The 27,278-nt window shown below is 36.3% G+C and overlaps 1 protein-coding gene and 1 long non-coding RNA gene across 4 annotated transcripts in view; one reads left to right on the top strand and one right to left on the bottom strand.

Annotated features, from left to right (window-relative positions):
• Positions 1 to 27,278, top strand: part of Elp4 (elongator acetyltransferase complex subunit 4) — a 257,694-nt gene that overhangs the window by 190,401 nt on the left and 40,015 nt on the right. The window lies entirely within an intron of this gene.
• LOC131425058 (uncharacterized) overlaps positions 4,063 to 27,278 on the bottom strand; it is a 47,797-nt gene continuing 24,581 nt past the window's right edge. The window contains exons 4-6 of the long non-coding RNA XR_009228903.1: positions 12,197 to 12,259; positions 10,963 to 11,117; positions 4,063 to 4,203 (exon numbers count right to left, since the gene is read on the bottom strand). This is a non-coding gene — a long non-coding RNA (uncharacterized LOC131425058). The remainder of the gene's footprint in view (positions 4,204 to 10,962; positions 11,118 to 12,196; positions 12,260 to 27,278) is intronic.

Raw genomic sequence — 27,278 nt, 5'->3', positions numbered from 1 at the left:
AGGATAATGCTTCTGTTTATGGATCTGGGAATGTATTTGTTTTCTTAAGGGGAGGGGTATTGGAGGGATGATTGGTTTTGTTGGTTTGTTTTTTGGTAACCACATCCATAATTGACTCATTGAGCTTACAATCAATCTAAGCTCCTTTTTCACACCTGTTAGACTATCTGTGTTAGTCCCTAATACAGGTAAGTAGCATAATTATCCAGCCAGTAGCTGGCACTGACTGACAAACATCATAAAATTCTTAGAGCAGTAGTTTATAAAAAATTTCTGACTACCTAAATATATGACACATTAATAACCATCTGAGGTAATAATTTTGCAAGATATCATCTATATGTGAATATATCTTCCAAAGAAAATGGCATTTCTTTTTAAAACAGTAGTCCTTTGGTTTCTTTGCACCGTGTGAGAAAGAGAAGGGCTCTTCCACTTATTACTGTGTATCAAATCACCCCAATTCTTAGTGATATAAAACAATCATTTTGTTACATCCAAGCCTTCTGTGGGTCAGGAATTTGGACAGACACCAAAGGTAGTTCCATGATATCTTGGTCCTTAGGTGGAAAAAAATATATATTGATAACTAAAAGTTAGAATCACCTCATTAGAAAACTAGGAATTACACTACCACTTGACCCATCTATCCTTCTCCTCAGTATTTCTCCAAGCTATAGCAATACAGCCATTTCAATGTTTATAGCACCACAATTCACAACAGCCAAATTGTGGAATCAACCCAGATGCCTGTCAGTAGATGAATGGATCAAGAAAATATGGTACATAAACATAATGGAGTATTACTTGGCCATAAATAAGAATGAAATAATGCCATTTGCCTATTATTGTATGAAAATGGAGAAAATCATGCTAAATGAAATAAGCCAGACTCAGAAAATCAAGTGTTGAGTGTTTTCTCTATATGTGGAAACAAGAGAAAAATAAGGGAAAGAAGGCAGTTGAAGAGGGATTGGGATATCATAAAGATACAGGAAAGATCAGTGGAATAGAAGAAGGAGAACAAGAGCAAGGGAGGAAGGAATAGAAAGGGAAAGAAATATGGAATGAATTTAACTATCATATTCATATATAAAGGTACCAAAGGGAATTTCACCTGTATGTATATATAAAAGAAAGGAAATTTAGTAGAGAAGAGAGAATAAGTGGAAGGAGGAGGGAAGGAAAGGGTAAAGGGAATGGGGATTGAAATCAAATTTCTTGCATTATGATTTTTTCAAATGAACCCAAATACTATTTATAATTATAATGTTCTAATTAAAAAGAAGAAAAAGGTTAGAATCTACAAGGAGCATCTTCATTCACATATCTAGCATTTCATGCTGGCTGTAGCTGTGCCCTCAGCTGGGGCTGTTCTCAAGAGCACCTGTGCATAACCTTTCCATGTGGCCTGGGCTTCCTCCCAACATTGTGCGCTCTTGCTTCCTGGTAGTCAGACTGGTGAGATGGCAGTTCAGGGGTCTAAAAACAAGTGCCCTGGTAAATAAGGTAGAAGTTATATTGTCTTTTATGACCCATCCTCAAAGGTGATGAAACATCAGATCTGCCACACTCTATCAACTTGAATAGTCACAAGCCCACCCAGGTTCAACAAAAGAAGTAAAACTTGCCACTTGATGGTAGAGCAGCAAGGTCATATTGTGCAAGAGTATGTGGAGCATATGATGCTATAGTTTTCTTTGTATTGGAAATGTAGTCTGTACCTGTAAATAGCTATAAAACTGTAGCACTTGAAAGTATTTGGACCCGACCTGCAGTGGCACAGTTTTCATGGAATGATTATAAATGACACATCATTTGCCATAATGACTCAAGTTTGGAAATGAGGCTTATAAATTTCTCATTATTTAGGTTGAAATTTCTCATTATTTAGGTTGGAAGAGGGTCTATGGTCTTTTTCAAATTTGAAGATTGGGTTGTTCTAAAACTTTGTACATCTGTGTGTTTATCAGCAGAAGATATGAAAGCCATAAATATTATCTAACACATATAATAAGGACAGAGGCATAACTGTTCCATATCTTCACCAGAAAAAGTTGTGATGTAGGGCTAAAGAACCATAGAGCACTTACCTAGCATGTACAAGGCCCTGGGTTCAATCTCCAGCACTGTAAAATGTAAGAAGAGAAAAAAGTTTTGATGTAAAAAAAGAGCCACAAGGAGGGGTGGTATGGCATATAAATTATACCTCAATAAATTTGTATTTTTTTAAAAAGGAACCATAGTATTGAATTCTAGGTAATGATGTACAAGCTGCAGTGATCAGGGCTAAAGTGTACTGATATCTGCAACTTACTTTGAAATTTACCAATAATTTGATAAATTGATGGACAGATAGATGTTTAGAGAGGTTTGGAAGTAAATACAGAGAAAGGTCAATTGCACAATGCAGGTGATATTTTTATGTGTATTCTCTAAAAAGTCAGCTGTTATATGCTTGTAATTTTTCATATTTAAATATTGAGAGAAATCATGAAATATCACTGTATAATTACTGGCATGCCCTTTAGAAGGGGGTAAAGTATTTTCTTTATTAAATGTTCTAATATAGTTTTAATGAAGTGAAGTTATATTGAATAATGAATCACCTATTTTTATTTAAGTAATTGGATAATTACCTGGTAATATAGAAGACCAGAGGGAAAAATTAGGCACAAAACCTCACCACAGTTCTGTTACTGCAGCATCAAACTTTTGAGACAAATAATTATAACTAGCACAATCTTGCTACTGGAAAAACTGAAAGTCTAAACTTAATGTATAAACAGTACAATCTCCATTTTGAATGCTGTTTGCCCTGCTAAAATCTTACACCTCTTTTTTCTTTTTTTTTTTTTCCGTTTTGTTTGGCCTCAGCAATATGTTCCCTATTTACATTGCACATGAAATCATGAAGGATCACTATTATCTGCCCAACCCCAAAATTGTTTGGCAATTTTTCAAATTGTTTTGCTTGAAATGTACTGAAGTGGTAACCTGCTAATTCAGGCATATACTCCAGCACCTTTACTCCATAGTGAGGCCAAAAGGAGGAAAAAGATTTTAAAAAGATAAGAGGACTGAAAGGCTCTTTTAGTTGTTAAATGAAGAAGTAGTTGGTAAGGATTAGTAAAACTTTAGAAATTTGTAACTCCCCTGATAAAATTTGGGCTTACTGAAACATTTATGGCATAACTGAAAGAAGTACTAATTAGATAAGATTATTCAACAGAACTGAGTGTTTAAGATGCCCTTCTTAACTTTGGATGGGCCAAAGGGTAGGGAGGGAGGGAAGGGGGCATGGGGATAAAGAAAGATGGTGGAATGAGACAGATATCTTTACCCTAGGTACATGTATGATTGCACAAATGGTGTGACTCTACTTTGGGTACAACTAGAGAAGTGAAAAATTGTGCTCCATTTGTGTACAATGAATTGAAGAGCATTCTGCTGTCATGAATAACTGATTAGAAAAAAATAAATAATTTTTTTTAAAAATTAAAATAATATAAAATGCCCTTCTTAAGTGTTCACCAATAACTGGTACTTGTTGTGACATGTCATGCAGAATCCTTGGTCTTGAGAAACGTAAGCAATATAACTAGAATGAAAAGTTGGAGAGAACACCAGGGCCTCAGCAGATTCACACTGCAAGATAAAGCATACTGAAAATAAGTGCCAGGTACCAGATGGAATGAAATCATGCTCCTCTTGCTCTCTTGCCCAGCCTTAGAAGCCAGGCCAGGGGAGTTAGTGATCGTGGTGCAGGAACGGGGGTTATTGCTCAGTATTCACACTGTCCTATCAGTCAAAATAGCCATTCAAAATGTGCCTTCCTATTTTGTATTTTGAGTCTTATTCTTATCTGAAACTTGGAAGCTTTGCCAGCTGACTCAAATTTTGTTCTGCTTAAGACTTTCACTTCCAAGTACATATTTACATACATACATATGTATGTAATACATACATATGTATTTGCCAGTTTTGTTGTTTGTGTGGCTGAATGCTATATCTGGAAACACACACTTTTGAGCTAGTATGAAGTCAATGACTTGCCTTCCACAGTCATGAGGAGGTTCTGAAATTTCTGTTTCAAGGATTTTGACATGTCAGCATGTGTACATCTAGTCTAATGCCAAAATGCCTTATGCCAGTAGCTTCTTTTTGATCCAGGTGTACATGATTTTCCTTGTGGATGTTAACCTGTTGCCATTTAAAAAAAAAAACAAAAACATAAGATTATGGAGTATAAAATAGGCTTACAGCTACAAATGTTAGTATCATACCACACTGCCTTTCATTTGTTAAATTTTTTAATTATGTTGACATCTCTCTTTTTTTCCCAAAAAAGTCTGCATCCAATGCCTGATTTTCCATTCAACCTGTGATGATGCTTCCCAGCTGCTCAGCTGGAATCTGGATTTGCCTTCTCTTATTCAGCACACTTTTGAACCAGTAGCAAGACTTGTGGGGAACTTTGAGGTTTGAAAATTCGAATTTGGCAGTACCCTGGGGACATTAATCAGTCAGAAAATATAAATGAGCAAATCATTTCTCAGATGAAATGGTTCAATTGACAATAATATTGAAATGAAAAAAGCAAAATGTTAACCGAACTAAAAACATATATTCAATTCAGAGGATCATGGTATTGTTGATTTTTTTATGCTTTTATCAGGTTTGATCTTTTCAACCTTTGTAGTTTAAATAATTGGCAATAATTTAACTGTTCTAATGCTAATGAGTTCATCTTTACTGCTTACTCCCTGACTGATACCATGACCCTCTCCATTGCCCTCCTCAATTCTATTATGTACCCATAGCAGTCTGAAACACAGCTCCCTTGCCAGCAACTTTCACAATATTTATTGTGGAAAATATTATTGATTCAAATGGTGGGTGAAAATTATAATTGAACTGTAGTTTATATCATTATCATGTTATAAACATACATAGTATTTCAAGTATTTAAATAACTAAAATGTTCCTCAAATGAAAGCACAGTTATCCAACTTGTCCAATGGAAGGAAGAAAAAACAGCACAAAAAATACTTCTAACTTTAAAGTATCATTTTGTTGTTATTTGTTTTGATCACTTTCCAAAGCATCAGTGATCAAGAATTCAGAACCAGGCACAATGGCATGCAGTTGTAAGTTCTGCAACTCAGGAGGCTGAGGCAGGAGGATCATAAGCTCAAAGCCAGCCTCAGCAACTTAGTAAGAACCTGTCTCAAAAATAAAGGGGACTGGGACTATAGTTCCGTGGTAGGGCACCCCTAGCTTTAATCCACAGTACCACCAAATATATTGTGTGTGTATGTGTGTGTGTGTGTGTGTGCGTTTTATCAGAAAGATGGAGGCAGTACCTGATTTCTACTATATGGATTAAAAAGACTGATAATCTTGGAAATATTGAGCTAGTGTGAGTCTTTTAAATTGGAGTCATTCATTTCAAAATTTATATTCATATAGTTTAATAGCCTATCATCTGTAACTTCTCAGTGATAGTGCCTAGTAAAAGTGCTTATTATAAAAAGCATTCTGTGGGGACTGGGGTTGTGGCTCAGCGGTAAAATGCTCGCCTAGTATGTGCGAGGCGCTGGGTTCGATTCTCGGCACCACATAAAAATAAATAAAAGTATTGTGTCCAACTACAACTAAAAAATATTTTTTAAAAAAGCATTCTGTGGAAGAAAGTAAGCCTTGCAGGCAGATAGCTACATAATTTGCAAGGCCCAGTAAAAATGAAGATGTAGGTCCTCCTGTTCAAAGCACCAGAAAAAGTTTCACTCAAGGTACTTAAATATTTAAAACTTTTCCCTTTCTTCTGAGGTCTTGTTCTCTTTACCTGTATTGGTGTTTTTATTTGCTAATTAAGGTCAGGTTCCTTCAAGACAGGGATACTCTCAGAGCACATATTTCAGAGGCCCCTGAGGATTCACCCAATGTCTTGGGGCACACGCAGTCCATCAGGTGCCAGGGTTTCCCCTCCTGATGGACTTTGCCTTGGCCAGAGCTGAGAGAGTTGAATCAGGCATATCCCCTTCCCACAGACTATCCCAACCCACAATGGATGAATATTGTATTCTCCTCACTGGAATATGATAGGTACCTGATTGGGAGGTGAATAGGAAGCTTGCCCCTGCCTAGTCACCCATCAGATGGCCTGAGGCACTGCCCGCCGCAGGCAAAACAGGTGCCTCCATGCCCTAACTCAAGATGCCATGGAAGCTGGCCACAGTGATACACACCTATAATCCCAGTAGCTGCAGAGGCAGAGGCAGGAGGATTGTGAATTCAAAGCCAGCCTCAGCAACTTAGCGAGGCACTTAGCAACTCAGTGAGACCCTTTATCTAAATAAAATATAAAAAGGGGCTGGGGTGTGGCTCAGTGGTTAAGCACCCCTGGGTTCAATCCTCAGTACCAAAAAAAAAAAAAAAGATGCCATGGAATATGTGCCCAACCCTGACCCTCACCCAGACCTGAACCAGGGCAGAGAGTGAGAGATCTGAGGAGAAGGAGACAAGGTACAGAGTGGGAGATCTGTGGTTGTGACACCTGGGGAATGTCAGAGTAGACTTGGGAGGACAGAATACAGGGCTACATGTAGCCAACCTCCCGGCCCTATCCACTCACCCCACGAATATTCCACTGTCCTAGCAGACTTCACTTGCTGAACATAAACTTAAAGATAAAATTATTAAAAATTTCAAAACAGCAATCCCAAGAGCACTAAACTCCAAGTGCTGGGCTCTTCTAAGCACAGAGTTCTATAAAAGCCCATGAAGCTGGCCTTCCCTGCAGGATAGACCCAAACTATGCTTAAAATAATAATAAAATAATGTCTAACATGTATAATACCAGACACTGTTCTATGTACTTTTCATGTATTAACTCATTAATCCTCAAAAGAATTTATACAGCATATACCATCACTATCTCCTTTTTATAGATGAAGTGAGGGATATCCAGGATCATTCTGTAGTAAAGGACACAGTGAGCATTCAAACCCTGGCAAACTAGCTCCAGAAGATTCTTATTAAAGAACTAAAAGAGGAGTGAATAACCCAGACATTTGGTGGAAAAGCAAATCACACTTATAAACACTGTACTTTTAGAGACTATGTCTTAAAGCAGATTTCTAGAAGATAAAATCTTAATTGATTGCAAGTACTTGGAGTTAATAGGCTGTTGTCTTGGTCTAGCTCGAATGTAAAAAGCAACTATCAGTAGAGTTATCTGTGTGGAAGGACTGGAGACAGTAAATAGAAAAGCAAAGAGGGTTTGTGAATACTCCTAGAATTGTTACATTTTAAACTTTCTGTAGATAGCTACTCCAACTGTAGCCTAATTTCCATATTGCCCTGCCCAAGGTCTTGCAGCTAATTAATGATGGAGCTGAACCTCAAATCTCTTTGTCCTGAAAAGGAAAATTAGCAGGCACCTCTGTTATATTCTTGGTACATGCTTAGGCTTCTCCTCGTTAAGGCTGGACCAAGAAGAGGCGGAGTGTGGGAAGAAGGGAGTGTGAAACAACTTCTGTCTTACTTCTGACTTTATTTTCTTTCTGTCTTCCTTTATTCAAGAGGATTCATGTTTCTTTGTGTAATTGCTAATGTTAACTACAGCCATTTCATTTTAATCATAATTACTACTGTAATTACTTTTAATTGAACTTGCTATTATAAAATCTTGACTATAATGGAGGGATTGCTGGACCAACTTCTCTAACCCATTCCTTCAAAATATGAGAATTCCAAAATAATATGCAGTGAAATTTCTTGACTCTTATGCCTTCAAATCACCAATAAGATGGATCCTAGAAACCCTAACTTTATTTGTGAAATTTGCAAGTGGCCAGTCCAGGGGCCATGACTTAATTGCTCCACCAACTCTCTCTTACTTCAGAGTATATTTGCCACCACACAAAAGCATGAAATAAGAGTCAACGTGCTTAACCCGTTTGTGTAGGAATTTCAGCTCAGGAGGTATTCACAATAAACTATTTCTTTTACTCCTGGTGGGCTTTTGACTATGCTTTGTCAGATCTTTTTCTGTCTCATAAGTGTATCTTTGCCCTATTCTACAGTTTTAGAATCACTTGTTTATTAAAATTCAATGTTTAAAACTTATACCTCAAATGCAGGTTAAAATCTGATTTGCCATCTACTCAATGTAGAGTTGATCCAGGATTCTCAGTATTTGAAATGTTGAAAGAATTAGAGACCAGATTCTGGTTGTGAAGATTCTGGTTCTCCCTCCTCTTTGCACAACCTCGTTCGTCCAATTCACTGGACCAGAAAAAAGCATGGGCACTTGGTATGTGTTTCTTCACACAGCTGGTCCTCTGTTGATTATGACTGCTCCTGTATCTCTGAGGCTGGTATCCACATGCTGGCCCTCTCAACTGCTAGATGTAAAGAGTTCTTCAGAGGGTCCTCTAGGTTCACAATGCCATACTGTTTTAGTGTCAAAGTACCCACCCACAGTGGTATGCTCACCAGTCTCTTGCTGATGTGTTCCCCTTGCCAAGCAGGTCATATTCTTGCTAGAACATCAGCAAGCTAACTCAAGTACAACTCATTTGATTTGTCCCACGGGAATTTTTTATGTCCTTACTGGTCAAAATTGTATACATGCAGGCTGTTCCACCACTGCCCTTCACTCTGCCTGCCATTTCTCCCTTCCTTGCTTAATAGGCACAGGAACAGATTAGAATGTTCTCTGCCTAAAAAGATGTTGAACAGGGAATGGAAGGCCAATCTTTTCATTTTGCAGGCATAGCCAGTCTTTGAGTTAGTCTCTGAGAGCCCTACTGTCATCTTGAAACCAGCTTCAGGAATACACTTTCCTCATACCACAAGTACTGTTATTTTCACAAAGACAAGTGACCCTGTAACTCTTGTGTCCACCTTTCCCACACTTCTTATATGGATATTGGGGTGTTGTCTTGGCCCAATTGTTGAAGTTTCTCTTTGGGCTTCACTTAATCCTTATTGTTGTCAGGATGGGTCCATCCTGTCAAGCAATAGTAAAAGTACCACTCCCCATGTTGTTATAATTATATGCTCATAGAAGGAGCAATTCCGATGCAGAGCAAAGGCCTTAAATTCTTGCTAAACAGAAATTAAATAAGAGTTAGTTCCTCTGCCCTTTGAAAAAAGACAAAGATTATAAAAATGCTTAACAAAGGAGGGTATTATGTCAGATAGACTTTGACAAAGTAGATAAGATTGAAAGAAGATATTTTAAACCAAAGGTGAACATGAACAGAAGTTGAGATTTAGAAAATTGCGGAGCAGATTTAGGAAAATCAAGTCAGCTTATTTACAGTGGAAAAGTAGGATATAGGACCAGAAAAGTAGGTTGAGAACATAAGATTGGGATTATGAAGCCCAGAATTAAGGAATTAAATCGAGCAGAGTAACCTGTAAAAATGGAGAAGTGGCATTATAACAATTTTAAAGGAAAAACTAAGGTGGGGAGTGAGCTTAAGGAAGCACATAGAAAAGGAAAATGTAAGCAATATTGGGATCTTTTGTGGTTTTTGATGACCGATTTTATAGGATAGGATATGCCAACATATCCCAAATGCATGCTGTGTTACCACAGATCTATTAGATGCTCCAAATCAACAGTGAATTCTCTAGTCATATATGCTGAGAAAACTCAACCATATAGTCCCCACTTAGAAATCATAGTTAAAGTAATATAGAAATCCATGGGCTGGGGTTATAGCTCAGTGGTAGAGCACTTGCCTGGCACAGGTGAGGCACTGGGTTCAATTCTCAGCACCATAAATAAATAAATAAATAAATGCATCATATCCATCTACAACTAAAAAATATTTTTTAAAAAAGTAACAGAAATCATAAAGGAAAACAAATCATGACCTCATTTAACCCAGTATTTTCCACAATGATTTTAGGTTTATAGAACTTCCTATTTTAAAACTCCTATCATATAGAACCAGTATTTCAAAAACCATACTTTGGGAACCACACCAGTCCATGTTATATGATATGAATAGATTGACGTAGTGATTTGTACATTAATATTGTATTTTCTTTACAAACAATAAAAAACAAAAGCATGATTATGATAAACTCTATTTCTGGGTAGAAAATTGTTCTTGGGCTCTAAGGTCAAGCTGTATCTCTTAAGGCTTGGCCTTGTTTCATCCAAAATGAAATATTTTTCTAACAAAAGACCAACACAGCTATAACAATCTCTGTATTGACTTCTGTCGCCTTAACAAACATCAGCATCTGTGCTCTTAACTTTGGGTTCAAAAAGAAAGAACCTTTATTTTTAGAGTGCTTTTTAACTTTAAAGGAACATATGTAAAGGTTTTGTTTGGGAGAATAAGAAGAAGAAAGCTGTGTCTCTTTCATTATATTATTACACATAATCACTGCTAAGAATTTGTTAAATTTTGAAAGAAAGGAAGGCATTAATTACATTTTATGTACAAAGAAATTTGAGGCTTAAAGATGTTGCTTTATTGGTCCAGACTAGCTGTTGTATATAAAAATGAGGATTTGGGAGCATCGGATCTCATGCTCTTTCTAATGAAGTACTCCTCCTTAAAGAATAAGAGATAAAATTACGACTTTTATTGTATTTGTTTGTAAATTATTCCCAAACTTCTTAGAAGACCTACCCGCCAAAACTACTGTGTTTACTCTTATTCTTGGTTGGAGTTCGCCCCCTCTACATAATTAGTAGATATATCTAACCTATATCTGACATATATCTACATAATATGTCAGTGTGTTTAGTAGATATACCTTACCTTTATACTTTTCACTGTAACTGCTAAGGATACCAATCAAATAATAAAGAAACTGGCTCACAATCCCCAGCACCGCCAAAAAAAAAAAAAAAAGAAAGAAACTGGCTCAGAAAGATTATGACTTACCATGGTCATAGGACAAGTTGATAGCAGAAAGAGCACATACCTTCAACTCTTTATAGCACAAATACTGTGTAGCACTAGCACTTAGAATAGGAATTCCAAGTACACATCCGTTGAATAGAAGATTTGTTGGGTGAGGTGGTAAACAACATTTTTTTCAAACATCTACAGTATATTTTTCCAATTAAGGAGGCTCATCTATATGAAAAATAATAGTACTTGTTACTTTATATCAAGCATGAAATATTGCTATGATACTGTTTTTTAAAAGACTTATAAACAAAGCTTATAAAAGAAACAGACTTTACCTCCAACAATAGCATAATGATGAATATAGGCTTTAAAAGCCATTTCTTTATAGCTGTAATATTGTTCAAATACCAAGTTAATAGAAAAATCTGGTTTATCATCTTTCTTATTTTACGTGTTTTGATGTGTCATTTATAAATTATATTTCAAAGAGGGTTTTTGTAAGTGTAGTTACTTTGCCATTCACTCTGAGAGTACTTTTAAAATAAAGAAGAATGTGTAATCTATTAAAAGGAAGAGTGGTTATCTCAGAGAATTGATTTAGGAATAGGGAAAGACTCTTAGTTTTTGTTTTATAAATGAATTTGTTTTATATTGTTTCTACATTATATTAATTAGTTATTAACATATATATTACTGTTATAATTTTTCAAAGTTCAGGAAATTATTTCTAAGGAAGTAAAGAATATAATTAATAGACTGCATGTATACTTTTGTTAAAAAATTAAAGACTTCAAACATATAGGTACTATTAAAAAGCTTTTGTGTGCCCATTACCTAATTGGGAGATATATTAACATTAAAATGTTAATATAATTAAAATTAATATAATTTAAAATATTGAAAGGTAAATATCCTAAACTTGCCCTGTTAACCAATAGCAAATGTGAATTCTCAGGCTTTCCACCCTGATTCAGATTGGTATAAAAAATAGCACATGCTGCAGAAGCTCTACCACAGTGTCCTGCTGCAAAACAGTTGTAACCATTGGTTGCTGGGCAATGGACAACACAGTAAACCCAGCTCCCTTCACTTCTACGTTTATTTATCTAGATTAATGATGTAGACCATCATAAACAAACAAGATATTTGTTATATAAATAGGATGGCTAATGCATTTCAGGAAATTTTAAGATTTTCCCTAGCGTTCATGTGTACTTTCAGTGCTTTTAACCTTGAAAGAGATATAGGTTGTTTGGAAACCAAAATTAAAGTTAGATTGAAAGGGTACAATATGATCTCCTTACCTCATGATAAATCATACCATGAATTTTAGGAAGGTAAACTGGGTTTCCCATTTGAATTGTTTCCTAGCAGATAGAAAGGAATTATAAAATAATTCATTTATGTTAAAGCACAGAATAGTCATATCTGTTAAGAGGAGAAAATCTCAAGTTATTCTTGGTAATCATGCCCTATCAAAATTCAAAGGAAAATCAAATCCAAAATAAAATTTTTCATCAGTAAAACAAAATATTACAATTCCAGTTTCTATTACAACATGTTTGTCCATTTATAAACGTCATAAAAGTTGCAAGTACAGTATATTTCAAGTATTTTACAAAATATGATGTCTACTGTCAGCTGTGATGGCTGTACTGCACAATATTAACAGTCAGTACAAATGCAAGGTCTCTGAACAGATTGCTTCCGCAATTAGTATCTATGTACTAAGTTAGCAATAAAAATATAAGCAGGTCCATTTCCTGAGGCTCTACCTAACAGAGATGTTGCAAAAAGAAAATGAAATAATGAATAATCATTTTAAGTGTGAAATGTAAAACATTATCCATGACACAAAGTCTAATAAAAATAATAACATTAAAACTGGAATTGGACTTCAGATCTCAAAAAAAGATGCTGTTTTTATATTCTTCTACTCTTTGGTTATCATGGTAATTAGTGGAAAAGCTTTGGAGCTTTTTATATTAGTAACCGCTTCAACTATTTAATGGATTGGCCCTTTTACTACTATAACTACCATCCTTATACACTTAGCTATTTCCATTAAACAATCAGTATGGTCAATCAAAATTATCATACTGCCTATAAATGAGTGTGTAACGCAGCCTGAGTGAGGGCTTTTTCCTAAAATGCTTGTGTTATCTCCTATCATGTCTACATAATTCGGCCCCATTGACTACAGTACCATTAATTTGACTGAGACTTGTCCATCTTCAGATAATTTAGTGGCCATTATTCAGTGAGATTATCTTATTTAAGAAAAGTCTAGTAGTGACATAAGCAGGATAGTGGAATTGAAAGCTCCAGACCCTTCTTCCTTCAACAGAAACACAACACATAGACCAATTCCCTTTGTAAGAAACCCAGAAACCAGTTAAAAGACTCCCCCCCAAAAAAGCACAAGACTCTGCAGCTGCACCTAGGCTAGTAGGAAAATTCGTGGCACCCTCTTGCAGTATTTCCTTCTCCTGACATAATAACAGGTATTCAAGAATTGTCTTATCCCTTTTGTATTGCTACAACAAAATTCCACAGCCTGGGTAATTTATAAATCACAGGTATATATTTCTCAGTTCTAGTGGTTGGGAAGTCTTAAAGCAAGGTAACAGTAGGTTCTGTGAAGGCCTGTTTCTCAATAGATGGTGCCAACTCATTGTCCTTTCATTGTGGAAGGAATGGAAGGGCAAAAAAGTGTTCCTTTTAATCTCAAGTTCTTTTAGTAGGCTATCAATCCCATTTGTTTGGGTGAGGCATGATTAAATTATCATTATGAGTCCTCTTAATACTGTTGCATTGGAGATTACTTCAACATGGATTTTGGAGAGGAAGTCATAATTAAGGAGGAAACTCCAAGCACCTGGCTTCTCTCTAAGGAAAGAAAAAGAAGACTGGACCATATACCAATGTTCTGAGTTTGCAGGGGAAATGGCCAAGGACTAGATTCTGTGTCACTTTGCTCAGAGCACTGATAGGACCTGGCATATTCTCAATGCCTGGAGCCACTGAAAGCAAAGGAACTAGGTGATGTGCTACTGCTCCAGAGGACTTGGGGTATAACAGACATGGGCCAGTACAGCTTGGTGACCTCTTCCTCAGGGGAAAAGAGAAGCACAAAACATGTATCCAACATTATAGCTTTTCATGTGGCTGCACTAGGACTGCTTTTTTTCTCACCTAACTCAAGGCAGGACCTTGGTGGGACCCAACATGCTCTAGATCCCTAGAGGCTACTGAAAACAAAAAAGGAAATACATAGTGTCCTGCTGTTTTAGAGGACTTATGGTACAGCAGAGAGACGCCAGAGGGAGCAAGAGATTGTAAGCTCCTGAACAAAAAGAAACTAGCAAATCCTGTATGAATCTAATCACACAAGTCTAAAGAAGACATATCCACAGAAAAGAGAGGCCCCCCCCCCAGGATCGCTTACTGGGCTGATTGCTAAAAGTTTCTTCCTGTGCAAAAGTCTGCAAAAGATTTGGAAAGATAGCTATTTTTTTCAAATGTGTTGATACCAGTGCAAAGTTACAAGGAACATGAAGAAACAGGGGAGAATGGCCCAATCAAAGGAACAAAATAAACTTCCACAAACTCTAAAAAAGTGAAGTATAATGAATTACCTGACCAAAGAAAAAAATCCAGAATAACCATCATAAACATAATAAGCTTAGGGGGGAAATGCCTGAATAAAATGAGAATTTCGACAAAGAAACAAAAAGAAATGTAAAAAAGAACCATACAAATTTGGACCTGAATAATACAAGAGCTCTTATGATTTGCAACTAGAACATACCCCAAAGGCTCATGTATTAAAGGCTTGGTCTCCCATACAGCTGTTGGAGTTGGGACTCTTTGGAAGTGATTAAATAATGAGAGCACTGATCTCATTGGTGGATTAATCCATTGATGGATTAATAATTTGATAGAATTATTGAGAGGTGATGGAAACTGTTGGAGGTGGGACTAGGTATATTCCCTGGAAGGGCATATACTATCCCTGGTCTCTTTTCCCATTCATCTCTTCTCTTCTCTCCTTCACCCCCTTTCCTTTCCAGTTGCCATAAGGTATAAAGTTTTGCTTTGCCATATCCATCTGCCATAATGGATTGCCTCACCATAGGCCCTGAAAGAATGGATGCTATCTAACCATGAAAAGAAAACTCTAGAATCATAAGCTGATGTTTTCAGGTATTTTGTCACAGAAAGGCAAAGCTAACTATAAGAACTGAGCTGAAAAGGGGGTTCAAAAGCAGACTTGATCAAACTAAGGAAAGATTTAGTAAACATGAAGACATGTCATTTGAAATTATCCAGAGAAGCAAACAGAAAAAAAAAAAAGAGTAAAATAAAGCAAATTAAAGAGTAAATTATGGGACACCATTAACCTGACCAATATACATTATCATGAGAGTTCATGAAAGAGAAGAGAAAGAAGCAAAAAGTTATTAGTGGGCAAAATTTCTTTCCAAATCCAGAGTAAGAAATTGATTTAAGAAACATGATGGATCCAAATAAGAAGGATCAAAAAAGTTTACACTAAGGGGCTGGGATTGTGGCTCAGGGGTAAAGCGCTCACCTAGCACGTGGGAGGCCCTGGGTTTGATCCTTAGCACTACATAAAAAAATAAATAAATAGGTAGGTAGGTAGGTAGGTAGGTAGATATATAGATAGATAGATAGATAAAAGTTTACACTAAGACACAATGTGATTAAATTGTCTGAAATAAAAGAATTTTCAAAGCAGCAAAAGAAAACAAATCATCATGTACAGGGAATTTTTTTTAAACTATCAGATTTCTCAGCAGAAACCTTGGAGAATAGAGAGAATAGGATGATACATGCCAAGTGCTGGAGTAGGGGGCAAAAAAAAAAAAAAAAACTCCCAATAAAGAATAGTATATCTGGGGCTGGGGTTGTGGCTCAGTGGTAGAGTACTTACCTAGCACATGTGAGGCACTGGGTTCAATTCTCAGTACCACATATAAACAAATAAATAAAGGTCCATCAATAACTAATAAAAATATTTTTTAAAAAAGAAGGGTATATCTGGCAAACTGTCCTTCAAAAATGAAAAATAAAGAAAAAGGAGAAGAGAGAAAGGCTTTCCCAAATTAAAAAATTTAAGGTAGTTTGTCACCACTAGCCCTGCCTTCCAAAGAGTCCTTCAAGTTGAATTGAAATGACACTAAACAGCAACACAAAAATATTTTAATGAATACAATATAGAATGATATGATTTGTGACATTGGTAACAAAGTACTGGGAGGGAATATAGAATTTGTTGTATGTAACTGACATTAAGTTGTTATCACCTTAAAATATATTATTATAACTGAAATGTTTTAGGTAAACCCATGGTAACCACAAAGAGAATACCTATGGAACATACAAAATAAAATAAGAAAGGAATCAAAAGGATGTCCCTACCAAAAAAAAAAAAAAAATCAATAAAATACACAAACCAGCAAGAAACACAAACTATAAAACAGACCAAAAAAATGGCAACAATAATTTTTTCTCTGTTTTACTTATAATTACTTTAGATGGAGTAATATGTCCAGTAAAAGATGCAGAGTGGATAAATGAATTTAAAAGTAAAATCCAGTTAATAATATTTAAAGAGATATCCTTAGATTTAAGGACACATATTATCAAATCGTATTTTATTTATATACAAATATGCCACAATGAAACCTACCATTCTGTATAAATAATATACACCAATTTTTAATAAAGGCACATTTAAGATAAAAGGGAGAGGATATGAATGATATTCCATATAAATGTTAACTAACAGAGAACAGGAGCATCCGTATTTTTTAATTTTAATTTGTTATATATAGAGCACAATTTTTCATATCTCTGGTTGTATACAAAGTATAATCACAGCATTTGTGTCTTCATACATGTACTTAGGGTAATGATGTCAATCTCATTCCACCATCTATTCTACCCCCATGCCCCCTCCCTTCCCCTCCCACCCCTTTGCTCTATCTAGAGTTTGTCTAATCCTCCCGTACTCCCCCAACCATCCCATTATAAATCAGCATCCTTATATCAGAGAAAACATTCAGCATTTGGTTTTTTGGAATTGGCTAACTTCACTTAGCATTATATTTTCCAACTCCATCCATTTGCCTCAAATACTGTGATTTTATTCTCTTTCAGTGCTGAATAATATTCCATTGCATATATACACTACATGTTCTTTATCCACTCATCTACTGAAGGGCATCTAGGTTGGTTCCACAGTTTAGCTATTGTGAATTGTGCTACTATAACCATTGATGAAGCTGTGTCCCTGTAGTATGCTGTTTTTAAGTCCTTTGGGTATAGACTGAGGAGTGGAATAGCAAGGTCAAATGGTGGTTCCATTCCCAGTTTTCCAAGGAATCTCCATATTGCTTTCCATATTGGTTGCCCCAATTTTCAGTCCCACCAGCAATATTTGAGTGTGCCTTTTTCCCCACATCTTCACCAACACTTATTGTTGTTTGTATTCTTAGTAATCGCCACTCTGACTAGAAAGAGATGAAATCTTAGAGTAATTTTGATTTGCATTTCTCTAATTGCTAGAGATGGTGAACATTTTTTCATATATTTATTGATTGATTGTATATCCTCTTCTGAGAAGTGTCTGTTCAGTTCCTTTACCCATTTATCGATTGGGTTATTTGGTGGGTTTTCCGGGGGGGTTTTGGTTTTGTTTTGTTTGTGTTTGTGTTTTTTTTTTTTTTTTTTGGTGTTAAGATTTTTGAGTTCTTCACTCTCAGCATCACCAGTTGCTGTGTGCGTGGATTACCGAGCTAGCTCACAATAAACGCCTCTTTGCTGCTTACAAAAAAAAAAAGATTTTTGAGTTCTTATATAGCCTAGAGATTAGTGCTCTATCTGATGTGCATGTGGTAAAATTTGCTCCCAAAATATAGGCTCTCTTTTCATTCCACTGATTGTTTCTTTTGTTGAGAAGAAGCTTTTTAGTTTGAATTCATCTCATTTACTGATTCTTGATTTTAATTCTTATGCAATAGGAGTAGCCATATTTATATGAGACTAAAACAGACCTTGCATCAAAAACTGTCAAAAAATATAAGAGCATTATAATAATAAAAGGATTAATTCAACAGGAAGATATAATTGTAAATGTTTGTACCCAACATCAGAGCACCATACTGTATGAAATATTAACAAAGCTGAGAGATTTAGATAGCAACACAATAATAATAGATTTCAATAAACCTCCCCTAATCAATAATGGGTAGAATACCCAAAAAGAAGATTAGTAAGGAAACAGGGCTTGAACAACTGTGTAGACCAAATGGATCTAACAGATATACAGAACATTCCACCCTACAGTAGCATAATACACATTCTTCTCAAGTATACATGGAACATTCTTCAGGATAAATCACATTAGGTAATAAAATAAATCCTAACAAATTTAAGAAAATTGAAACCATACCAAGTAATTTTTTCTGATGTCAGTGGAATAAAACTGTAAGTTAACAGCAGAAGGAAAATTCAAAATTCACAAATATTTGAAAATCGGGGCAATACCTCTCTCTCTCTCTCTCTCTCTCTCTCTCTCTCTCTCTCTCTCTTTTTCACGATTGTTGTGTATTTATTGGGTATAGAGCTGAACCTTACATGATAATTATCCCAGTCCCAGTTTTAGATATGGGGAAATCTTGGTTTGTTGGAGTCAAATGCTTGACCAGGATCTTAGCTACCAGGTGGCAGAGCCAGGATCAAAAACAAGAGACTGCTTTTCCCAAAAGCTCAAATTCTTCTGCACTATCCCCACTGCCATTTTTATCCATGTACTACCCCAATCTCTCTGTCTCTCTCTCTGTCTCTGTCTCTTTCTCTTCTTCCAGTTCTGGAGATTGAACCCATAGGCACTTTGCTACTGAGCTATATTCTTAGCCCTTATTTTTAATTTTTATTTTGAAACAGGATTTCACTAATTTGCATTGAATTTGTATTCCTTCTGTCTCAACCTCCCACATCACTGGAATTACAGGCATGTTCTACCACATTCAGCAACAATATGTTTTTAACAACCAATATATCAAACAAGAAATCAAAAGAGATATTATAAAATATCTTGAGACAAAAACAAAACTACAACATATCAAAACTTAGGAACACACAAAAGCTTTACTAAGAGGAAAGTTTATGGTAATATAAACATACATTATAAAAGAAGACAGGTCTCAAATTAACAAGCTAATTCTACACTTCAGGGAACTAGAAAAAGAAGAACAAACTAAATTCAGGATTAGTAGAAAGAGAGAAATCATAAAAATTAGAGCAGAAATAGAGACTAGAAAAACAAACAAAACTAAGAGTTGACTTTTTGAAAAACCTCACCAAAACTGACAACCTTTAGTGAAACTAAGAAAAATAAAAGAGAGAAAATCAAATAGGATTAGAAATGAAACAGAAGATATTACAATTGATACTACAGAATTTTTAAAAAATAAAGATTAGAAAAGACCATCAAATTGGAATAAGCCAAAAGAAGTGGATAAACTCCTAAAAATTTAACCTACCAAGACCAAATCATGAAGACATTAAAAATCTGAACAGAACTAGTAGGTTTATTAAAAACCCTTCCAACAAAGAAAATTCCAGGACCAGATGGCTCCACTGGTGAATTCTACCAAACATTTAAAAAAAAAATTAATGCCAGTTCTTGTCCAACTCTTCCAAAAAATTGAAGAAATGGGAACACATCCAAACTTTTTTATGAGGCCAGCATTACTCTGATATTAAAGCCAGAAAAAGAAAAAAATCACAAGCCACTATCTGATAAATGAAGATATAAAAATCCTAATAAAAAAAAACAGACAAACTGAATTCAGCAACATAATAAAAGACATATATACTATGACCAAGTGAAATTTATTCCTGTGATGCAAGGATGGTTCAACATACAAAAATCAATGTGATGTACCACATTAACATTTCAAAGGATTAAAACATCATATATGATTACCTCAATAGATGCAAAAAAATCATTTGACAAAAATCATACTTTCATGATAAAAAAACACTAGCCTAAGAAAAAAAGAAATATCAACATAATAAATGCAATATATGAAAAGCCCATGGCTAAGATACTCACTGGTAAAGAACTAAAAGTTTTCCTCTAAGATTGGGAACAAGACAAGGACTTGGAAACCCTAGCCAGAGCTACTAAGCAAGAAAAACATCCATGTTAGAAAGGAGATAGCAAAATTATCTCTTTGAAATGACATGATTTTACATGTAGAAAACCCTAAAAATTACACACCACACCACACACACACACATAGAAACAATAAGTTCATCAATGTAGCAGGATTTTAAAAAAAGACGACACACAAAATTTAGTTGCCTTTCTGTACATTACCACTAAATAATCAAAAAGAAAATTAAGAAAGCAATTTTATTTATAAGGCACCAAAATGAATAAAATACTTAAGAATAAACTTAACCAAGGAAGCAAAATCTTGTTTACTTGAAAACTGCAAAACACTGCTAAAATGAAAGCAGAAACAAATAAATGGAAAGAAATCTCATGTGCATAGATTTCAAATATTAGTATTGTTTAAAATATTCAGTAATCTACAAACTCAATGAAGTCCCTATCAATCACAGTGGCATTTTTTACAGAAATTGAAAAAATAATTCTAAAAATCATGTTGCATCATAAAGGACCCCAAATAGACAAAACAATCATGAGAAAGAAGAGTGTATGGGAGCCTCACATATCCCAATTTCTAAATTATTACAAAGCTGCAATAATCAAAACTATATGGTACCAGCACACAAAGACATATAGATGAATGGAAAAGAATGGCCCAGAAACAAACCCAAATGTGTATGATCAAATGATCCTTGACATAGATTCCAAGAATATACAATAAGGAAAAGGTAGTCTCATCACTAAAACCGAAAGAAACTGGATATCCATATAAAAAAATTGGTATTAGACCTTTATCTTATACCATACCATACACAAAAATCAAACTGAAAACCTTATGCACAGAAAAGGAAACAACAGAGTGAAAAGGCAGCCTATGGAATAGGAGAAAATATTTGCAAACCATATATCTGAATATATACAGAACTCCTAAAACTAACTGACAAGAAAGACAACCTATTTCAAAAGTGGGCAGAGGTGGGATTTGCAGCTTAGTGGTAGAGTGCTTGCCTAGCATTTGCACCACTAAATATTTTTAAACAATCCTTAATTCTCAGCACCTCAGAAAGATAAAAGGCAAAAAAGACTTGAATAGACATTTCTCCAAAGAAAACATAAAAATAGCCAACAGGTTTATGAAAAGATGCTCCAAATCACCAATCATTAGGTAAATGCAAACCAAAACCACTGTGAGATATCATTCATATCTGTTAGGAAGGATATTGTCAAAATAATGGAAAATAACAAGTGTTGACAAGGACGTGGAGAAATTGGAACCCTCGTATGTAATTGGGGTTATGTAAAAAGAATGTAAAAGTTCAGTTCCATACATTCTTTTTTTTTTTTTTTTTAATTTTTTATTGTGGGTTGTTCAAAACATTACAAATTTCTTGACATATCATATTCCACACTTTGATTCTAGTGGGTTATGAACTCCCACCTTCACCCCATACACAGATTGCAGATTCACATCAGTTACACATCCATTGATTTACATATTGCCATACTAGTGTCTGTTGTGCTCCGCTGCCTTTCCCATCCTCCACCCTCCCCCCTCCCCACCTCTCCCCTCCCCTCCCCTCCTCTCTCTCTACCCCCTCCACTGTATAACCCTGAGGGTCTCCTTCCATTACCGTGCAATTTCCCTTCTCTCTCCCTTTCCCTCCCACCTCTCATCCCTGTTAAATGTTAATCTTCTTCTCCTGTTCTTCGTCCCTACTCTGTTCTTAGTTACTTTCCTTATATCAAAGAAGACATTTGGCATTTGTTTTTTAGGGATTGGCTAGCTTCACTTAGCATAATCTGCTCTAATGCCATCCATTTCCCTGTAAATTCTATGATTTTGTCATTTTTTAATGCAGAGTAATACTCCATTGTGTATAAATGCCACATTTTTTTTATCCATTCGTCTATTGAAGGGCATCTAGGTTGGTTCCACAGTCTTGCTATTGTGAACTGTGCTGCTATGAACATCGATGTAGCAGTGTCCCTGTAGCATGCTCTTTTTAGGTCTTTAGGGAATAGACCAAGAAGGGGAATAGCTGGGTCAAATGGTGGCTCCATTCCCAGCTTTCCAAGAAATCTCCATACTGCTTTCCAAATTGGCTGCACCAATCTGCAGTCCCACCAGCAATGTACAAGTGTACCCTTTTCCCCACATCCTCGCCAGCACTTGTTGTTGTTTGACTTCCTAATGGCTGCCAATCTTACTGGAGTGAGATGGTATCTTAGGGTGGTTTTGATTTGCATTTCTCTGACAGCTAGAGATGTTGAGCATTTTTTCATGTACTTGTTGATTGACTGTATGTCCTCCTCTGTGAAGTGTCTGTTCAGGTCCTTGGCCCATTTGTTGATTGGGTTGTTTGTTCTCTTATTGTCTAATTTTTTGAGTTCTTTGTATACTCTGGATATTAGGGCTCTATCTGAAGTGTGAGGAGTAAAGATTTGTTCCCAGGATGTAGGCTCCCTATTTACCTCTCTTATTGTTTCTTTTGCTGAGAAAAAACTTCTTAGTTTGAGTAAGTCCCATTTGTTGATTCTAGTTATTAACTTTTGTGCTATGGGTGTCCTATTGAGGAATTTGGAGCCCGACCCCACCGACTGTAGATCGTAGCCAACTTTTTCTTCTATCAGACGGCGCGTCTCTGATTTGATATCAAGTTCCTTGATCCATTTTGAATTCACTTTTGTGCATGGCGAGAGAAAGGGATTCAGTTTCATTTTGTTGCATATGGATTTCCAGTTTTCCCAGCACCATTTGTTGAAGATGCTATCCTTCCTCCATTGCATGCTTTTAGCCCCTTTATCAAATATAAGATAGTTGTAGTTTTGTGGATTGGTTTCTGTGTCCTCTATTCTGTACCATTGGTCCACACGCCTGTTTTGGTACCAGTACCATGCTGTTTTTGTTACTATTGCTCTGTAGTATAGTTTGAAGTCTGGTATCGCTATACCGCCTGATTCACACTTCTTGCTTAGCATTGTTTTTGCTATTCTGGGTCTTTTATTTTTCCATATGAATTTCATGATTGCTTTCTCTATTTCTACAAGAAATGCCATTGGGATTTTGATTGGCATTGCATTAAACCTATAGAGAACTTTTGGTAATATCGCCATTTTGATGATGTTAGTTCTGCCTATCCATGAACAGGGTATATTTTTCCATCTTCTAAGATCTTCTTCTATTTCTCTCTTTAGGGTTCTGTAGTTTTCATTGTATAAGTCTTTCACCTCTTTTGTTAGGTTGATTCCCAAGTATTTTATTTTTTTTGAAGATATTTTGAATGGAGTGGTTGTCCTCATTTCCATTTCAGAGGATTTGTCGCTGATATACAGGAATGCCTTTGATTTATGCGTGTTGATTTTAAATCCTGCCACTTTGCTGAATTCATTTATTAGCTCTAATAGTTTCTTTGTAGAGCCTTTTGGGTCTGCTAGATATAGAATCATATCATCTGCAAATAGTGATAATTTAATTTCTTCTTTTCCTATTTTGATGCCTTTAATTTCTTTCGTCTGTCTAATTGCTCTGGCCAGTGTTTCGAGAACTATGTTGAAGAGAAGTGGAGAGAGAGGGCATCCCTGTCTTGTTCCAGATTTTAGAGGGAATGCCTTCAGTTTTTCTCCATTCAGAATAATGCTAGCCTGAGGCTTAGCATAGATTGCTTTTACAATATTGAGGTATGTTCCTGTTATCCCTAGTTTTTCTAGAGTTTTGAACATAAAGGGATGCTGTACTTTGTCAAATGCTTTTTCCGCATCTATCGAGATGATCATATGGTTCTTATTTTTAAGTCTATTGATGTGGTGAATAACATTTATTGATTTCCGTATATTGAACCAGCCTTGCATCCCAGGGATGAATCCTACTTGATCATGGTGTACAATTTTTTTTATATGTTTTTGTATCCGAGTGGCCAGAATTTTATTGAGGATTTTTGCATCTAGGTTCATTAGAGATATTGGTCTGTAGTTTTCTTTCTTTGAAGTGTCTTTGTCTGGTTTAGGTATCAGGGTGATGTTGGCCTCATAGAATGAATTTGGAAGTTCTCCCTCCTTTTCTATTTCCTGAAGTAGCTTGAAAAGTATTGGTATTAGTTTTTCTTTAAAGGTTTTGTAAAATTCTGCTGTATACCCATCGGGACCTGGGCTTTTCTTAGTTGGTAGTCTTTTTATGGTTTCTTCTATCTCCTCAATTGATATTGGTCTGTTTAGGTTTTCTATATCCTCCTGACTCAATCTGGGCAGATCATATGACTTAAGAAATTTATCTATGCCTTCACTATCTTCTAATTTATTGGAGTATAAGGATTCAAAATAGTTTTTGATTATCTTCTGTATTTCTGAAGTGTCTGTTGTGATATTGCCTTTTTCATCCCGTATGCTAGTAATTTGAGTTCTCTCTCTTCTTCTCTTCACTAGCATCGCTAAGGGTCTGTCGATTTTGTTTATTTTTTCAAAGAACCAACTTTTAGTTTTGTCAATTTTTTCAATTGTTTCTTTTGTTTCGATTTCATTAATTTCAGCTCTGATTTTCATTATTTCTTGCCTTCTACTTCTTTTGCTGTTGTTTTGCTCTTCTTTTTCAAGGATTTTGAGATGAAGTATGAGATCATTTATTTGTTGGTTTTTTCTTTTTTTAAGGAATGAACTCCAAGCAATGAATTTTCCTCTTAGAACTGCTTTCAATGTGTCCCATAGATTCCGATATGTTGTGTCTGTGTTTTCATTTATCTCTAAGAATTTTTTAATTTCCTCCTTGATGTCTTCTATAACCCATTGATCATTCAGTAACCTATTGTTCATTCTCCAATTGATGTATGCTTTTTCCTTCCTTCTTTTATCGTTGATTTTCAGTTTCATTCCATTATGATCAGATAAGATGCATGGTAATATCTCTACTCCTTTATATTGTCTAAGAGTTGCCCTGTGACATAATATATGATCTATTTTTGAGAAGGATCCATGTGCTGCTGAGAAAAAAGTGTAACTGCTTGATGTTGGGTGGTATACTCTATATATGTCAATTAGGTCTAGGTTATTAATAGTGTTATTGAGTTCTATAGTTTCCTTATTCAACTTTTGTTTGGAAGATCTGTCCAGTGGCGAGAGAGGTGTGTTGAAGTCTCCCATGATTATGGTGTGGTGGTCTATTAGACTCTTGAACTTGAGAAGAGTTTGTTTGACGAACATAGCTGCACCATTGTTTGGGGCATAAATATTTATGATTGTTATGTCTTGTTGGTGTATGGTTCCCTTAAGCAGTATGTAGTGTCCCTCTTTATCTCTTTTGATTAACTTTGGCTTGAAATCTATTTTATTTGATATGAGTATGGACACGCCTGCTTGTTTCCGAAGTCCATATGAGTGATATGATTTTTCCCAACCTTTCACCTTCAGCCTATGTATGTCTTTTCCTATCAAATGCGTCTCCTGTAGGCAGCATATTGTTGGGTCTTGTTTTGTGATCCATTCTACTAGCCTGTGTCTCTTAATTGGTGAGTTTAAGCCATTAACATTTAGGGTTATTATTGAGATATGGGTTGTTCTTCCAGCCATATTTGTTTATTTCTGTTACTAAACATTGTTTGTTTTCCTCTTTGATTGTTTCCCCCCCCCCTTTACTGTCCTACCTCCCACTGTTGGTTTTCATTGTTATTTTCCATTTCCTCTTCCTGTAATACTTTGGCTAGGATGTTTTGAAGAGATGGTTTTCTAGCTGCGAATTCTTTAAACTTTTGTTTATCGTGGAAGGTTTTAATTTCATTCTCCATCCTGAAGCTTAATTTCGCTGGATACACAATTCTTGGTTGGAACCCATTATCTTTCAGTGTTTGAAATATGTTATTCCAGGATCTTCTAGCTTTCAGAGTCTGTGTTGAAAGATCAGCTGTTATCCTGATTGGCTTGCCCCTAAATGTAATCTGCTTCCTTTCTCTTGTAGCTTTTAAAATTCTCTCCTTATTCTGTATGTTGGGCATCTTCATTATAATGTGTCTAGGTGTGGATCTCTTATGATTTTGCACATTCGGCGTCCTGTAGGCTTCTAGGATTTGGGATTCTGTCTCATTCTTCAAGTCTGGGAAGTTTTCTTGTATTATTTCATTGAATAGACTGCTCATTCCTTTGGTTTGGAGCTCTGTACCTTCCTGTATCCCAATGACTCTTAAGTTTGGTCTCTTAATGTTATCCCATATTTCTTGGATGTTCTGCTCATGGTTTCTTAACAGTCTTGCTGAGCTGTCTATGTTCTTTTCCAGTTGAAATACTTTGTCTTCATTGTCTGATGTTCTATCTTCTAAGTGTTCTACTCTGTTGGTAGTATTCTCCATTGAGTTTTTAAGTTGGTTTATTGCTTCCTGCATTTCTAGGATTTCTGATTGCTTGTTTTTTATAACCTCTATCTCCCTGTATAGTTGATCCTTTGCTTCCTGGATTTGTTTGCGTAATTCGTTGTCGAAGTGATCTTTCATTGTCTGATTTTGCTGTTTAATGTCTTCCTTGATACTCCAGATCATCTGAAGCATGTATATCCTGAATTCTTTATCTGACATTCCATCTGCTGCAGCTGTTACCTCTTCTAAAGTTGCGTTGACCTGCATTGCTTGTGGTCCTTTCTTTCCTTGTCTTTTCATACTGCTTGCGTATCTTTCCTGCAGGCGCGGGCGGCGGCTCTGCTCTCTCCTTATTCCAGTTGGGGTGTCGTGGCTACCACGCCGGCAGGTCACTGGGCCTGTTCTGGGAGCTGGTGGCGGCTCTGTTCTGCCCCTACTCCAATTGGGGTGACGTGTCTGTCGTACCAGCAGGCCACTGGGCCTGTCCTGCTGGTCGGTCGCAGATCTGCCCACCTTTCGGGCACGAGTGGAGGCTCTGCTTTGCCCCTACTCCAATTGGGGTGTCGTGACTACCCCGCCTGCAGGATGCTGGGTCTGTTCCTGGCAAGGGAGGCGACTCTGCTCTGTCACTACTCCAATTAGGGTGGTGTTTGTACCCCGCCGGCAGGCTCCTGGGCCTGATCCGCCGGTCTGTTGTAGGTCTGCCTACCTTGAAGGCGCGGGCGGCGGATCTGCCCTGCCCCTCCTACCACGCCTGCGGACCCCTGGGCCTGATCTGCAGGTTGATCACTGGTCTGCTCACCCTGCGGGCACGGGTGGCGGTTCCGCTCCACCCCCACTCCA

The sequence above is a fragment of the Marmota monax genome, unplaced genomic scaffold (genome assembly GCF_021218885.2).
Source record: "Marmota monax isolate L192 unplaced genomic scaffold, Marmota_monax_Labrador192_F-V1.1 WCK01_AAM20220418_F8-fsc00135, whole genome shotgun sequence".
NCBI lineage: Eukaryota > Metazoa > Chordata > Mammalia > Rodentia > Sciuridae > Marmota > Marmota monax.
This window is presented reverse-complemented; position numbering and strand designations above follow the sequence as displayed.